Genomic DNA, 14,154 nt, shown 5'->3' with positions numbered 1-14,154 from the left:
ACTTGACCCCAGATAGCCTCCCTCAAATGTTTCTTTTTGTTTGGCTCTCTTCATTCCAGAAAATATATCTTTTCAGCCCTCTCAAAAACGCAGAAAAAAGGCTGGTGATCATAAATCATTATTCCAAAACCTTTACAGAAATTTAGAGCAATCTGCAGCAATCTATAAGAAAGAGAACAACATTAAGCACTTAAATAATTTGCTCAGCTTAATGAACTTATTATCCTCCAGAAGGAAATAGAAACCACAATTCTAGTACCAAGGCTTTTTTTAAACATAAATAATAGGAAAGTTAGAAATCACTGATTATTTTCTAAAGCAGAAATTACAAGGCCTAGGGAAAACTGTGTTACATCTATTTCCTTAAACCTCTAATATCCATTTACATATTCATTTTACACATTCATGTAAGCAGGAAAAAGATCTATTACCAAAATTATCAAACTTCAGATACTGACCATGAGCATTCAATTTGGAAGACTCTATTGTTACTCAACATGAAGCTACCCAATATAATTGGAAAGCACTGTAGTATAGGAGACATTTCTCATTTGTGGGGGGAAAATGAAATTTATTTGCAATAGCTCTGTTCCTTTCACTGATTTTAAGGGGAAAAATATGCAGTTTGGATTAGCCAGACAGATGGGGTCATATCATTCCTCAAGCTATTTATCAAAGGTTTGTAGCAAAACTTTGTATAGGAAAAAGTTGTACATAAGCAAATTATTTGCATATGAGTATTTTGTTTTGGTTTGGTTTGGTTTTTGCAGATGCCAAAGCCATATTTGTAAGCCTTGAGAAGAATCCTTTGTTTGAAAAAAAGAAAAAAATTACTCTCTATCTATGGTTCTCTCTCTTCCCCTTGTAGGAAAGATTCTGGCTGGTGCGATAATTAGCTCATGGCAAGAAGAGTAAGGGCCTGGACAGGAGATTGGATGTCCTGAAACCTCTCAACCAGGGAGAGGAATGCAAGCACCTCCTTCCACTGCTCACAGGAACCTAAAATCATATAGGAAGGACCAACAGGGAAAGGCCATAAGCCATTCCAGGGAATGAACTATTGCAGACATGATGAGTGTTCACAGAGAAAATCTGTTTTGTTCCAAAGCCAAGATTTAAAACCCTAATCACATTTTCATTAGAAACTAAATGGAAAAAAAAATCACATCATATGGCAAATTTTAAGCTTTAGAATCAGAAAGACTTGCTCTCAAATCCTCAATATCTATGCCCTGGCATATAATTTGGACAAATTATCTTGACCCTCTGTTTGCTCATTGGCAGAACGAGGACAATAATACCTGCCTCATGGAGTGCTTATGAAGCTTGGAGTAAATATATGTCAACCACATGGCTCCTCTATAAATATTATTAATGATGCCTTCAGATTAACTTAGAAAGAAGAAATTGAGGAATTTATAATCTGAAAGAAATGATAGCAACAACTAGTAAAAAATTATTGTAGAGCTGCTATGTGTCCTTCAAAGTTTTGGATGCCATGGAATATTTTAAAATTATGGTTTTATCACATTAATCAAATAATAAACTTCTGAGGGTCACAGACTAAACTATGAGCATGAGGAAAAGTGAAAAAGAGAGATCTCGGTAGAAGGAGGGGCCAAGAAGTTAGAAGTGGGAGCTGAGCCTTAAAGAATAAGCAGATGAGAGTGAGAAAAAGCAAGAGAGGATAGAGCAATGCACAAAGGAAATGGGGGTATAGGAGTGTGTGTGTGTGTGAGAGAGAGAGAGAGAGAGAGAACCATAGAACCTTATCTCAGGGGCCAGTACCTCATACAGTAATCACATTTAATCATCAGAACAACTTTGCAAGATAGTATCTCCATTTTACAGAGAAGGAAACTGAGGACCAGAGACGTTAGAACACAGAGCTTTTAGTGACAGAGCCAGGATTTGAACCAAAGTCTACTTAATCCAGTACCTAGATATTTTTTTCAACGTCATGTTTGTCAAAGTAAAGCTAAACATGATCAGACTGAAGTGTGGTGATTCTGTAGAGGGAAGAATATTTTTATGTTCAGAAGGCTCTAAATGTCCATTTTGTGACAAGATCCTAAAACAACTTGAATTCCAAAAATTGAGGTAAATATCCCTTTAGCCACTCTCTTTGATGTGTAGGAATTCAGCTCTTTTTCCCATAAACAAAACTTGCAAAATTTCCAAGAGCCCCTGTAAAGACTACCATTCTCTTCACATACAAAATTCCCTTCTCACTTATCTCCTAACCCCAGTAAATTCTATTTCTCTCTCAGGGATGAATTGATTTTCATTGGTATTCATTTGAAGTAGGGAAGGTCACGACTGAGAACATTGGAAAGGTGTTGTCTAAAAAGCACAATTTGTATCTTGCTTCGGAAAGAAGATCTTTAAAGATGCCTTGGCTTAGCTGACTTTTCTTCCCCTCCTGGTCCAAGAAACATCCTCCAGGGAGAAAGTCAATTTCAAATCTGCACACTGCAGAGGCTCTGGAGCAGTCAAATGGAGAATGCAGATCAGCCTGTGTCTTGACTTTTGAGATAAACATAATCCGAGAAGAGTTTTGAAGGAAAAGTTTTTGTGCAATCCTCAAGGCAAAGGTGTCAGGTTTCTGGCAGATTTTTTCATAGTGTGGCAAGTATTCAATTTACTAACTTGCCTGGACTATGCTATAATCATAGCAAGAAACAATACCCCAGCCTAAAAACCAGCATGTTCCAATTTGAATGCCAACCTGACTCTAGCCTTGATCCCTGTTGAGAGAATGTATTTTCATTCCCCAGATCCAAACTTTGCATGGATCATATATACTGACATATAGAAAGAGATCTATTATGAGGGATTGGCTCACCCAATTAGGGAGATTGAGAAACTCCATAAACTATAAACTGGAGACCCAGGAAAGCTGGTGGTGTAGTTACAGTCCAAGCCCAAAGGCCAGGGGAGGCAATAGTATAAGTCCTGGTCCAAGTCTGAAGGTCCAAGAACCAGAAGTGCTAATGCCCAAAGGAAGGAGAATATGGATGCCCCAGCTCAAGCATTCACCCTTCCTCTGACTTTTTGTTCTATTCAGACCCGTAACAGATTGGATGATACCCACCCACGATCTTCCTTCCTCAGTTTGCTGATCCAAATGCCAATCTCTTCCTGAAACACTCTCACAGACACTCCCAGAAATAATGTTTTCCCAGCTATCTGGGCATCTCTTGGCCCAGTCAAGTTGGAACATAAAATTAACCATCACCTAAGCTCATTTCTTTCAATTACTTTCTAAATTAAGTCCCATGAGGTCAAAAACTTTATCTGTCTTGTTAATTTGTGTACCTTCAGAATCCTGGAAAAATGCCTGGCACATATTAGGTGCTTAATGAATGTTTAATTGTTTCAATATATAATATAATTACATGAGGAAAACATGACTAAATGAAATTCCCGATCTAGATTTTTTCCCTAGATCTTCAAATTTATTGAGTTCAGAAAATAGGACATTCTCAGGTGAATGAAAGGCATAACCAAGTGACAAATCCCTGCCCCAGCTATTTCTCTGATGTGGAGCCAGCCGACAAATAAGACAAACGCAGACAAATAATGATGCCTTCCTCACCTCCACCCTACTGCATATTTTTTCTTTTTTAATATATAATCCTGACTAGTCTCTAATGTGCAATTTCCTGACACCATTCTTTTCTAGCATTTAACTAAATGGAACTTGAGGGCAACAGAAAGTAAACAATTTACCTCTTCATACCTATCAACAGTCTCTCAACGTGAGGTGCACGCAACTCCTGCTTCAGAACCACCTGAGATGCTTGCTGGAATGGAATTTCAGGGTCCTATTTCAGACCTTCTACATCAGAATCTCAGAGCTTGGGGCCCAGGAATGTGAGTGTTTAACCCGTTTCCTATGTGAATATTGCACAGAATTGTATTTGGCAAACACTAGAAGAACTTATCAAATCTCTTTCCCCACAAAGGAAGTTATAATCTCTTTTTTTAAAAAAGCCCTTAACATTGGGCATGAGTATTTTAGGAAATCTCTCTGACATTAGCCTCTTTCCCTCCATGCTGAACCTGTTTACTCTTTCCCAATGTCTTATGTCTCTAGTTTCTACCCTGCTACCTCCCACCTATTTTCAGACTCACCCAACTCCCCTTGATTAATCCTCTGGCTGAACGGTGTGTCTGATTGACTACATTTTCCTTCTTGGATGCTTGTTTCATGATCTTCCTTAGTATATCCCTGGCAGTTCCTGGGCAGTACTGTCCCATACTCTACCTGCCTCCAGCTCATAGAACCCAGGCCTATCCAACTCCTGGCTCTTCTAGGGCAAGAATTTGGACATTAGTGAACAGGTCCAACTCACCTAGAGAGCACCCATTCTCCCAAATATTGTTATTCAAAGTAAATATACCATAGGGCTTAAGAATGCAGATTCTAGAACCAGACAGAATCTATGTCTCAGCTTGACCACTTACTAGCTGTGACTTTGAGCAAGTTATTTTTCTTCTCTGCACTCAGTTTCTCCAGTCACAGTAATATCTCCCTCATAGGATGGTTGTAAGGCTTAAATAAACATGTGCAAAGCACTAGAACAGTGTCTGATACTGTTCTAGTATCAGAGATGCTGAAAAGTGCTAGTTGTTCTTGTTGCTGTTATTCAGGTAAAACATGATAGCATGAGCATCCGAGGACAGATTTAGGGTTGGGAAAAGATATCATGAATAATGAACTGTAAGGGGAACTTAATGAAAAAGAGTTCTATCTCTCTGGGATTATTGAGTGTGTTAAAATAAGGGCAGATTTGTACGTGGAAAAACAATCTTTCCTGCTAATGATGTTAGCAGCAGAGTATTCTCCCCTTTTAACTCCTTAAGTACAAAAGCCACTCCCTAAAGACAACTTTATATCTTTCTTTCAGAAGTGAAAGCATCCAAAATAAGTCACTGTGGCATAAAAATTATTTTGAACTGAAGGCTTTCGAATTCCTGAAATCCGTTATCTGCCTAAAGGCAGAACCTCTCAAAAGAACTCAAAGAACTCCATTGTCATAACTTCCCCTCCCTGGAACTCTAATCTTCCCTTCTTGGAAAGGAAAGGTGTCAGCACCACACCCAGATATTGTCATAAAATTATATCTTCCCTATCTCTCCCTATCTCTCCCTATCTCTCCCTATCTCTCTCTCTCTCTCTCACACACACACACACACACTTTTGTAAATGCATACACTACATATAAACAAACACATAGAAAACCAGCAACAGTGCTGTCTCCTGAGAGATAAAGGAAGATAGAGTGGGGAGAGGAAGATATCCCTTTTTATGAATATCTTTTTGAATCTTTTTAACTTTGAACCATGTACCTATTCAAAAAGTAAATAAATACGAACGAAAAGTGTTAATTTATAACAATTCCCACAATGGAGATAATATATATATATATATAAACATATATCCATTGCAAGAATTATATGATGCAAAATAGAATCTGCTTTTCTGCAGCTAGAAGAAAAGGTAGAAATTCTTCTCCCTGTGGCACTAAGACTTCTTGTACCAGCAATTAGAGGCACCTATGGTTTGAAGGCTTATGCTGGAATTCCATTAGTTAGCTCAGTGAACAAGAGAAGCGTGACTGAAAATGTGGAAATTAAAATGTGAGGGATGGAGGAGAGGAGGGTAGAATAAGATTTTTAACAAATGAAATGTGAACACACAATGCATTGCATTTCTTTGGGCCAGATCTCTAAATATTTCCATCTCTCCTATGCTCAGTCCCAGGCCCCACTGCTGTTCTTTCTCTATACCTCTTCCCAGATGATTCCATCCATTCCTGTGGCCTTGATTAACTTCTTTCTGCAGGCGACATCCAGATTATATCTCTAACCTGACTTCTCTTCTAGGCTTCTGACAGGTAGTCTATAGCTGATTGCTTGGAATCTCTAATTAGAAAACTCACAAGCACCTCAAAATAAATACATTGAAAACAGAACTCTTGATTTGTGTCCACTATAACATTTCTTTTGTCATTTACATCTAACTAAAGGGCGCCATCATTCATCTACCCAGTTTTTCAAACCAGAAATCTAATAGTCATCTTGGACTCTTCTCTTTCCTTCATGCTCCTCCAAATTTACCCACAGCAAGTTTTATCTGCTCTCCTCCTAACTTATGTCTTCATTAAATCACGTTTTCTTCAGCTCTGCAGCCACTACCCAAGTCCAGGCCATGATCATCTCTTGCCTGGGCTATTGTAGTTACCTTCTAATTGGCGTTTCGCATATGCTCTTACCTCCTGTCCAACCCATTCTTCCTTTATCAGTCAACATGATCTTTTTAAAACGATAAATAAGAACATGTGCGTCCCCTGCTTAAATCTTTTCATGGCTTTCCCTTACAATTACAAAATCACCCAAGCTCTTCATCTTGTTTCCAAGAACTCACGTGCTCTAGAGGCTGCAAAGCCCTTTATTCTCTTTAATTCCGTTCTACCTTTCTCTCCCTCTTGCTAACAACACTTGAGTCGCACTAGGTTTCTTCAGTTCCTCTAACACACCAACTTCTTTCCCACCTCGGAACTTGTAAGCACACTAGCCCTCTACACGAAACACCCTTCTATTCATTCTTTAAAAGACTAGGGGTGTCACCTCCTTCACGCTTCAGCTCAACAGTCACCTTGTCAGAGTGGCTTCCCTAAGCGTCACCTCTAAGGAGAGTCTCCCCGTGAACCTCCCTCAGTGGCCCCCTGTTGTTTTCCCTCATGACATGTATCTAAAATTTTATGACATACTTCCTTATTTATTTACTTGTCATTGTCTGACTCGTCCACAAGACTGAACTGGGTGGAGACAAAGACCATAACTAGTTGGGTCTTCACTGAACACCGGCATTCAGCACTGAGCCTAGAATGGAGTGAGACATCTATAATTCATTCATAAAGATCCTATTTACCAACAAATTTACAAATCTAAGATTCTGTAAAGCAGAGAACACTTGAAGATTTTTTTTTTTCTAATTTTTCAACAGCAAAAAGAGTAAAACCTTCAACTAATTTTACGATCCTGGTAATTCTTGGCTATAGGGGGAAGGGGTGGGTCAAGGCGGGGGCCGTCCTATACATGGTGGGATGTTTAGCATCATTTCTATCCTTTATCCACAACATGCCAGTAACATCACCTCCCACACACACTTGCTTATGACAAACAAAAATGTCTCCAGCCATTGCCAAATGCCTACTGGAGGGTAAAATCTCACCCAGTTGAAAACCACTGGCCTACGTAGCAAACTTTCATCATTTTGTCCTTTCCTCCCAAAAATAAAGGTAATAAGTGAAGAAGTTAATGCACCAAGAGCATAAGTGACCTGTTTAAGACTGCATATAATTAGGAGTAGAAAGGGGAGCAAAACTGCAGCAAACAGACCTCCTATTTAACGCTAAAGCAAACTCCTGGTTCATAAACACCTAGTTGATCTGTTTTTCTACAAATGACTATGTTCACTTAGAAAGATAACAGTAATTATATTCCCATCAAAGTTAACATTAATTAATGTCAATTAATTGGAAAGACAATTACATTGAGTTTATACAAACTCTTTGAAGCATGGAATTGTTTTTCCCAGTCTTCAAGAAGCCTTATATCATCAAATGCTTGATTTTTAGCTATACTGGTGTAATACCTTACTAAGGTTTTGAGAAAAAAATGATTTTAAATGATAAATTTATATTTTATAATTATATTTTTCCAGAAAAAAGTTATCACAATCACATAAACATTCCCTATTTGAGTTGCTTTGTAATAATTCACCCAATGTGCAACCTTATCAGACTTCAACAGGTACCTAAGACACTCTGAATGTGAATTATGTTCTCATATTTCATGCACTAGCTTGTCTTATCTCTTCATCAAATGCATCTGTCTTCTGGACCAGGTGCAGCTTTGGGTTGTCCTCAAACCTAGAGTTATGTTTAGAAAATATTAAGGCGTTATTATTAAACCCACATAAGCAGAAGACAGAAAAATTTTATTATAGAATAATAATATCTACCTATTATTAATTGGTCTTTTGCTATGAGACTGGTGCTGTACTAAGTGCTCACATACTTTATGTCACTTAGATTTTGTAACAGCCCTTTGACGTGGGGACTATTATCCCCATTTCACAAATGAGGTAAACAGAGAAACTAAATAACTCACCTAATCTATCACGTGAAGTCAGGAGTGGAAACTTAGATCCCTCTGACTCCAAAGATCAAGTTATTAACAACTAAATGATACGTCCTGCTTTGTGGGACTGGGAATCAAAGCAGATTTTATATCTCTGATGGCTGTTCTCATTGTGATATTTAGACAGTCGTTTTGCTTTGTTCTGCTTTGCTTTGTTTTTTGGTTTTGGGGGAAATTGTTTGGTTGGTTTTTTGGGTTTTTTTGTTTGTTTGTTTATTTGTATTTTTTTTTTTTTTTTGAGACAGAGTCTCGCTGTGTTGCCCGGGCTAGAGTGAGTGCCGTGGCGTCAGCCCAGCTCACAGTAACCTCAAACTCCTGGGCTTAAGCGATCCTCCTGCCTCAGCCTCCCGAGTAGCTGGGACTACAGGCATCCGCCACCATGCCCAGCTAATTTTTTCTATATATATTTTAGTTGGCCAGATAATTTCTTTCTATTTTTAGTAGAGACGGGGGTCTCGCTGTTTCTCAGGCTGGTCTCGAACTCCTGACCTCAAGCGATCCACCCATCTCGGCCTCCCAGAGTGCTAGGATTACAGGCGTGAGCCACCGCACCCGGCCGGTTTTTTGGTTTTTTGTGTTTTTTTTTTTTTTTTCTTTTTGAGACAGCATCTCATTCTGTTGCCTGGGCTAGAGCGCAGTGGTGTCATCATAGTTCACTGCAACACCAAATTCCCCAGCTCAAGTGATCCTCCTGCCTCAGCCTCCCAAATAGCCACCACTCCAAGCTAATTTTTCTATTTTTTGTAGAAATAGGGTCTCTCTATGTTGCCCAAGCTAGTGATTGTTTTTCCTGAAGAAATCTGGGACTTAGGAGAAACCTCATCTCTCCTCCTAGAGGAGCCACAAACTAGAGGTGATCTGGGTCAAGTAAATTGGTCCCGTACTTGTCCACATACCTTGAATTGAACCAGATGTGACATTTAGAAAGTTGATGCTGTTCACTCTTACCAGTCCCTCCAGAATTCCACTGCGTGGGCTCGGATGACCAACCACACTAGTATGCCCAGGACCATCTCAGCTTTAGCACTGAAAGTCCTGCATCCTGGGAAACCCTATCTATTGATGTGTTGCCTCTCTCCCTTCTCCCACATATCCCTGATGCCAGCTGCCTTTCTGCATCCCTAAATGTTGCTTTTTGTTCATTTTTTTTTTTAAGAAACATTAAAACTTTACTATGTAATGAGCACTATACTAGGAGCAAAAGGTATCAAGGGAAAGAAAAAAAATATATCCAAATTTCCCCACAGGTACCATTTGCCTGCCTGCTGTAACCTGCTTTCAAAAACTAGCCAGGACTGAGACCTGCCACCTGCCATCACACTCTATAAATGCCAGGTCCCATCTGCCTGGCTCTTCTTCCTCTGGTTGCTCTAGCAACTGCCACATGTCCTACTGCTGTCCCCGCATGGTCTAGTCTATTCACCCACCGAGGGAATTCATCTTACACTGATAAAGGTTTCAGAAGCCCTTTTTCTGAATATATTCATGATTTCTTATCTCAGCATGAGATGTTGGATGACTTTAGGAATTGGGATCATTTTCTTTACATGCTGATGATGCTTAACCCTCATTATTCTGAGAACTGAATTTTTAAGTGGTTTCCCACAAATTGATACAGACACTTCTTACGAAAGAAAGCAAGAATGTCTGAACAGAAAAAAACAAAGGAAAATGGATTCAAAAAAGAAGCCACTTATCTAACTTAGCCAATCCAGCTAAGAAAGAAGCTAGAAGCGGCTAACTGCAAAGAACACGCTTCAGGACTGTTGAGTTAATGGTGTGAGTGTTTTCTCCAATTCTAGACAATAGATCCTCAGGTAAAATGGTTTTCAGAGGGGCTCCTTTCTAAAAGATAATTGTGCTTTCCAGAAATCATTTTTTTTTCCATTCTCGGTATTTTTGTTTCTCCGTTCCCTTACTAATATGCTTGTGCATTTCCCCTTTCTGCTTGATGCCACATCTAGGTTGAATTTTGAAGCCTTTCTAAATTCTTCCCATATCTTCTTTTCAGTTTCTAAAAAATGAGTGGGTGGATAATATCCTAATAACTAACATTCATTGACTGATGCATCATGGATAAACTGTTGGTTCTACCTACTCTATAGTCCTTCATCTTCTTTCTAGTAACAGTACGCATCTCATAAAGGAGAAAACCATTACAGTAATCTGGGCTGAGTTTGTGCTAACACAATACACTTCTCCCCAGCGTTTTGCTCCATTTTCCCAATGGAAACACTCTGATTTTCTTTGTGGAATATTCATCTCCACAATCTTAGTCATGTCTGAGATGCATATGATCATCTCTCTTAATATGGATCATGTTGTATGAGATGTAAAATCATTTTGACCCTCTCAAGAGAGAACCTCTGGCTGCCAGGGCCATGTTTGGAGCCGGATAAGAAGACAATGACTTAGGACACAGAGTGGAGGGATGGGGAGAAATCTGATGCCTGATGACATTGTTTGTAGATTGATCCTCACTTGGAATCCAATCTATCATGAGCCAATAGATTTCCTTTGTTGTTTCAAGCAGTTTGGATTTGATTTTCTGTTTCTTGCAAACAAAAGGAATTTGAACGAGCGTGAGATGCAGGCCTGACCACTCGGAGCACGTTCATCCTTCAGATGACAGTGACTGGGGTTCGGGGATGCACAGAGGACCAAGGCAGGGCCTCCCCAGGGCTGTCCGGCCAGCATTCTTAGAGAAAAATGTTTCTTTCCTTTCCTAGGGTTGCTAAGCAATCTCTCCTCACCCTCTGCAAGGAGAGAACCTATCTCAGAAATGAGTCTCTCTTTCTAATCACATTCTTTAAATTCTGGAATCTGTAAGTGCCAAATCCAGGTCTAACCCTCGATTTTTAGTTCCATGAAATACATTCCTTTTGCTTAACTAGTTTGAATTGCATTCCTGCTACTTATAACTGAAAAGGTCTTGACTAGCCCCTGCTTGCTAGACATTGTGGTAAGACTTTTGTGTACATGAAAAACCAAATTATCCCCATTTTACAGAAGGGGAAACTGTAGCTCAGAGAAGTTAAGTGACTTGTCCAAGGTCATGTAGTAAGTCATTAAGAAATCCTGAACCCACAACCTCGTTCTTAATCATTGTGTTACATAGCTTCCAGATGATTTCCTGAGATTGTTCACAATTCTCAGATTCTGATTCAGCAGCTAAGCGCGATGGGACAACACGGAATGGAGCAGTCTTGATGGATGATTTCGCTGGCGTGTCCTCAGAAAAGATTTCATCAAAAGTTTAGCCTGCTAACTCCTCAAACAAAGCTCATAACAACCGTGGATTCTGTTTGTCATTGTCAAACTCAAGTAGTTCAGCATTATTCATTGTCCTTTAAAACCAAGCGTGCCTCCCAGCTGGATATTCATCACCTAGTTTAAAAGAATGCATAATATTGGTGCCCAAAAACACAGTCAGTAACACTCGCCTTCCACTGCTCACAAACGGAATGAAAAGCAGGCAGCCTAAGAATGTCAGATGGCAGCATCTTCTAATGCTAATCTCAAGGATTTGGGTGACGGTGCTGCTGCTATCTCCAAAGCAAACATTTAAATCCAAACAGGAAGAATTCTAATAAAGAGTAAAAAAAAAAAAAAAAAAAAAACAGCACCTTAATTACAGCTCGCAGACAGTAAGCCCATCTCATTCCATAATAAATTATGAAGTCCTGTCTTCTCCCGTTAGCTTTTCCCCGCTTTGTCAAAAAAAAGAAAAACCTCACTGGAATGAGGGTTTGATTACATTTTTCCTGTACTGATCAATTATTACTGCCCAGACCCTGGAAAGCATTTAAGACTGGCCCTTGGCCCTTGTTTATTCATGGCTTGCAGATGGATTCAGCTCTTCTGGCTCAAAGAGAAGAGAGTAAGAGTTTAGTATAAGCAATTGAACCCAATCCTGCTTCTCAGCCCCTGGAAGTGTGCATATCCAATATAACTATTTATTAGTGTATTAGTTGCTTATTACTGTCCTTGAAAATGCCTACAAACTTAGTGGCTTAAAACAATGCAAATTTATCCTTTTACAGTTTGAAGGTCAGAAGTCAAAATGAGTTTTAAGGGGCAGAAATCAAGAAGTTGGGAGGGCTCGTTCCCCCTAAAGGCTCCTGAGTAGAATCTGTCCCTAACCTCTCCCGGCTTCCAGAGGCTGCAGCCTCCCTTGGCTCCTGGCAGCATCGCTTCAATACCTGCTTGCATCATCACACAGCTTTCCACTGCCTTTGCCCTTCCTGCTTCCCTCTTAGAAGGACTATTAAAGAGCCCTTTAAGGCCCACAGGTGATACAGGTTCATTCCATCTCAAGACCCTTAACCACATCTGCCAATTTTATTTGCCACATCTGTGATGTTCATGGGTTCTGAGGACTACTATGTAGACATCTTTGGGGGACTCCAATTCAGCCTAGCACAATGAGGAAGGCTACATTCCCGCTGGACACTTGGAGAGAAGGGGAAGATTTAAAATAAAAATTTAAAAATAGTAAGAAAGCTGGACACCTTTCTAGGTGGAGTGGGAGAGATATGGATGAAAAATATGCATGCATTACCTTTGGTAGGAACAAGCTAATGCACAACATGGTGCAAAGAGGCCAGACCCAGGAAAACCAGACCTGGAATCAGAAAAAAATAGGCTGTAGCCCTCATTCTGCCACTGACCAGCTCTGTGAGAGCTTCCGTGAATGAGTCAATCTCCCTAAACCTGTCATACTGTCTATAATGGGGGAGACTTACCCTCCTCATAGTACTATTTTAAGTATGAAAGTAAAATTTATGTAAGACATGAGCCCAATGCTTGGAATGTATTAACTTATAAATGTTAACTATTTGTATAATAATAATGATAATAATTATTTTTGGCTGTTCAACTTGTGAAATAATTGAGTACATTGATCATGGAGGTTTGGAATTTCTTAGGTTTTTGTTGTTTTGTTTTCATCTTTGTTGTTAAAGCAAGACTAGAGACTATTTTTCTCAGAGACTGCCATAATTTGGGGAAGTACAAGAGATCGTTTTTTGCCTGAGGTCTGTCTCTAGCAAACAAGAAGAAATCATCGATCCCCGGCTTGTTATGCAACCCTGTGCTCTTCAGAGCAGGAGCTTCAAAAGACTAAGATGTGTTCTTCATCCTCAGGAGCCTTGCACTGTAGTTAATGCTGACAAAACCAACTTACTCAGAACACAGAGCAAAATGAGAGACAATATCGAGTTGAGTCTAAATTATATAGCATGGATTATAAATGCAATCAAACCCCAGAGGAAAAACAGATTAGTATGGGCTAGAGCAGTCAGGCAAGAGCACAGGCATAAACTAGAACTTGAAGGATGAGTAATATCTGGGTAGCCAGGAAGAGGGTATTAGGAGACTCAGAAATGCGGACGAGCAGAGGAAAAGGCTAGCAGCCTACGAGAGCAATCCTTCTGCCTGGCACCAAGCATATGCATGTCAGAGACTAATGTAAGGAGGCAAGTGCTGGAGTGAAGAAAAAGGCGTGGATGTGGTGGAGCATAGAGACGCAGAAGTCAGAATACTTGAATTTAGATCTTTACCACCTGCTAGCTTTGTAACCTTGAACAATTCTCCAATCCTCAGCTTTCTAGCCTACACAATACAGTTGACGATACCTACCTCATCCTATTCTGGAAGATCAAAGAACATAATGAATGTGAAGCACTTAGCATGATCCCTCGCACATATTAATAGTGTAATAAATGTCACTTACAGCAGTAGTAGCATTAGTAATAATAGTAGCAGAATAATCGTTGCAGATTGTGGAATTGCAGATATTCAAACAGCAAAAGCCATGGAGATTCTCACATCCAGTCCCCTCACTTGGGAGAGAAGACGGCTGAAGTCTGGACAGACTTTCATGGGCAGACTCAGAATCCACTGTTTCATAGGCCGCACCTGTCAGATTCAGGATTTCTA

The sequence above is a fragment of the Lemur catta genome, chromosome 5, assembly GCF_020740605.2.
Source record: "Lemur catta isolate mLemCat1 chromosome 5, mLemCat1.pri, whole genome shotgun sequence".
NCBI lineage: Eukaryota > Metazoa > Chordata > Mammalia > Primates > Lemuridae > Lemur > Lemur catta.
Note: the sequence above shows the minus strand (reverse complement) of the source record.